Source organism: Nelumbo nucifera, chromosome 2 (genome assembly GCF_055504915.1).
Source record: "Nelumbo nucifera cultivar China Antique chromosome 2, China Antique-T2T, whole genome shotgun sequence".
Classification (NCBI taxonomy): domain Eukaryota; kingdom Viridiplantae; phylum Streptophyta; class Magnoliopsida; order Proteales; family Nelumbonaceae; genus Nelumbo; species Nelumbo nucifera.
Window position 1 is genome coordinate 105,648,649 of NC_142650.1, and position 3,789 is coordinate 105,652,437.

The 3,789-nt window shown below is 35.9% G+C and overlaps 1 long non-coding RNA gene across 1 annotated transcript; it reads left to right on the forward strand.

Moving 5' to 3' along the window:
- The first annotated feature begins 1,245 nt into the window (after nt 1-1,245).
- LOC104603501 (uncharacterized) lies at nt 1,246-3,088 on the forward strand. The gene is made up of 2 exons (XR_016083065.1): nt 1,246-1,601; nt 2,349-3,088. It is a non-coding gene; the product is annotated as an uncharacterized LOC104603501 (long non-coding RNA).
- The last annotated feature ends 701 nt before the right edge of the window (nt 3,089-3,789 follow it).

The following is a 3,789-nucleotide window of genomic DNA, read 5'->3' on the forward strand; positions in this document are numbered from 1 at the left end:
TGCGTGCGAGTGAGAACTGTGAGAGAGACGAGAGAGAGAGAAGACTCACCGCCAGAGAGAGACGATGACCGGTGCCTGAGCTTGCTTGTCACCTCTAAGACTGAGAACAGTGGTTGTTTGCTTGGATTCGTGCCAGTTATTGAGAGTGAGAATGAGGATAGAAAGATAAAATATGAAAAGAGGGAATAGGAAAGGTTAATCGGCTAGGGTTTACAATAAAATACAAAATGTCGGGTCGGGTCGGGCTTGTGACAAATCCCAAGCCCGGCCTGTAAAATAGTTGGGCTTAGGCTTTTAGGCTCGAGGTCAAGCCCACGGGCTAAAGTTCATGTGCAAGCCCATTCGGGGGTCCTAAAGCCAGATTTTGGCTTTTCCTATTTATTTTTATTTTTTTTTTGTTTAAGAAGATTCCAGTGGGCTAGCTTTATATACAGCCTTGGTTAAGTGATTCTTCCATGTGCTTATGAGGCCCAGCCCATGACTAGACCCGGTTCACCAGGTCTTAAACCCGGCCTGACCTTAACTTCCCCATGGCAAATTGGAAAAGGATAATATTGTCATTTAATTATTTTTATTTCTTTTTATAATTGTTGTCATTTTCAAGTAGTTCAAATTTTGTAAGGAAGACCGTCGTTTTCCATATTTAAGCCGGAATATAAGATTATATCTCATATAAAATCAAAAATTAAAATATTAATCAATGCCAAAAAAGTTCATTTAAAAAGAAACACTGAAGCCCAAGAAGCAAAATAGCAATTTCACCCTTCACTAAGTTTGTAATTCTTCATTAATCGATGGAAAGATTGAAGGAGATTTTGGTAAACTCACAATATAGCTGGTTTCTGATTTTTAGTTTTTACCTCTTTCTTTCACCTTTGTTAATTTAGTACAAAAACGAGTCAATTACATTCCAAAATCATCAATACAAATTGAAATTACACCTATATCCTTTACTTTCTTGAAATGTTCAAGGAACTCCCTTATTTTCTTTAAAATGTTTTTGACCTAATGCCAAAATGACTATAGAAATGAGAAATAAAAAAATATTTTCTAAAGAAAATTAATCATAAACTGAATATCATAATAAAATAAAGAAGACAAAAACATTGTTTTAGAAACAGGGTAGGTGAGTGAACTTTTCTGAAAGCATTAGGGGTATTGTTGTAATTCACAATTTTTATTTTATTTTTATAAGATACTGAATTTATTATTTATTTACAATAATAACAATATTCCTATGGAATCAATCGACAAATATCTCCTTACCTCTCTTTTCCGGTTTTCCCTTCTCTTTGCTCAGTCTTTTGCTATCTGGGTTGCTCTTAAAACTCAGATGGTGATTCATTTCTTCCAATCTCAAATTTCTTGCTAAACTCTATATCATATTGTATTGTTTTCTGATCTGTGTTCCAACTCTTTTCCTTTCCACAAATTATAGTTTTCACCAGGAAATCTGTGCATCTCTACTTCTACTCTAGAAACCATTGATAGGAAACAAAGACCTCCCTGTTTTGGGTTTTTAGAGGCATATTGTCTTTGCAAACAGATTCAGAGGAATGAGTTTTATGCGGGAGATGCAGCCAAGAGTAGCTCCATGTGAGGTCAGTTTCGTTTTTTAGTTGTTACTGATTTTCTTTTTGAACATTTGAATAAGACTGTAAGGGTTCAACGTTACAAATATTCGTTCATGTTTGATGGGCTTAGAATCCGGTTTCTGAAAGACATTTTTTTTGATTCTGATGGATATCTCGGTTTCTACTTTCTCTTTCCTGATGCGTTTCTCTTGATTATAAGTTTTGAAAGTTAAGTTGGCAATTTTCCATTTGCATCAAATCTCCTCAAAAGGTGTTATCTTTTTTTTTTTTTCTGTTTTGGAATCGATTTTCATTCAGAGGGTCAGTGGGAAGTTCTGTTTTATTTGCAGAGACGATTCTTGAGTTGCGATTCTCAACCTTATTCTCTTCCTCCATTTTCCTTCCAAGTTTTGTTGGGGATCCGAGCTGTTTATGGAAGGCAGTTATTTCATGTCTGTGCTATTCAATTCTAAATTAAACTTTTTTGTTGCTCAGTTCATTTTAGTTGATATGCCGTAGATGAGGTTTTAAATTACATTATGAACTGCACCCGGCTTCTCTCCTTTCCTCTTTCCCTTCCCCACCCCATGAATTTTCTAATGTTGAATTTGAGAACTATGCTATTCATATTGTTGTGGGTGTTAATACTGACAGAACTCTTCTATATTGAGGTTTTTTGGTTGTCTTCCAATCTCTGTAGTTCACCTAAGCCTTATTGCAACTCATGCATTTTTGTTCAGTTGTACCTGACGATCCATTTCTTTGTTCATGCAGAAATCATCCTTAGCTGTTTGAGCTTTTCTTTTGGGGCATTTTGGGATAATGGGTAGAGGCAGAGGAAAGGGGAAAAAAATGACTGTTGTTACAAATCATGAGGATCCTGGAAGTGATGAAGAATCACTCCCTGCATACAAGAGAAGGGGAAGGCCTCAGAAACCATTGAAAGATGAAATCGACGAAGAAGTAATTGAGAAGATAGAGGAGGAGGATGGGGAGAATACTAAACCAGCGGTCTCGACCAAAGAGGTGAAAAGTCAAGCAATAACAGAGAACGGAAAGAAGAGGAAAAAGTATTCACAGACAAAAGAGAACTCTGATTCAGTCAAAGAGGAGAATGGTATTGGAAGCAGATTGAGCACTGACAACTCAATCAAATCCAATGGTTATCGACTGAATGGAAACAGGCGTAAAAGCAAGCCTAGGCGTGCTGCTGAAGCTGGTGTTGAGTGTAAGTGAGATTCGGTTATTCATGTGATGGGTTTCTTCTTTTTCTCTTACCAGATAAATTACATGTCTGGGAGCGAAAGGATGTTGGTGCATCTCTGTTTTGGTATTTTGTTTTTTTGGCCTTCTTTTTGTATTTTCTGATTTTCCTGTTCCTTGTTTATGAATGATTTTATCTGGGAGATTTGGAACAGGCTATACTGCTTTGTAATCTTCCATGATGCTACTAGTTCTATTTCACCAGTTCTTTTCATATAATATCTACTTTATGTGGCTTGCATAATCAAAAACTTCTTTTTCCTTTCCAACTGCCTCATCATATTTGCTGATGGGGTTTTACTCCTTTATTGATCTATTTAAAAATATGGTTATGTTGATACCATCATTATTACATGCAGTTGTTCTACTCTGCATCTTCTGGATGTACCCATAAACCAATCCATTCTGGGATTTACTGTGAAACATGTGTTTGTATTATATCTGAACCATTTAATGCTTTTATTTTATCCTGAACCATAGGATTGTTCCATTTACAGCATGCTATGCTTATAAGTTCCAGTTGTCAGGTTGCTAACAACTTAGGTGTTAGCAAAATCGCTTCTGTTTTATTAGGCAAACATCAATTTCAGAGTTTCTGTCTTTGCAGTTTCTTTGCTGCTTGCTTAATAATTTCAAAATATTATCTAGTGTAGCCTATTTGGTGACATGATGACTAGTTATCTTGGCCTCCCTAGATGATGGACTGACTAGTCAGTGCCTAGCATTGAATAGTTTACCCAAAAAGATATATTCCAAATTTATGATAATGATGCAGTCTCATGTCTAAGTTATAGGTAGATAAATAGATGGATGCATAGTCCCTGGTTTCATACCAACCACCCCTAATTGGAAGATGTTAAAAAAATCTACTTCCACTATGCCTCTTATTTTTTAGGGCTTATTACTATTATGTAGCCTCTTGCCATATTTCAACATAGATGTTTAAAGCATT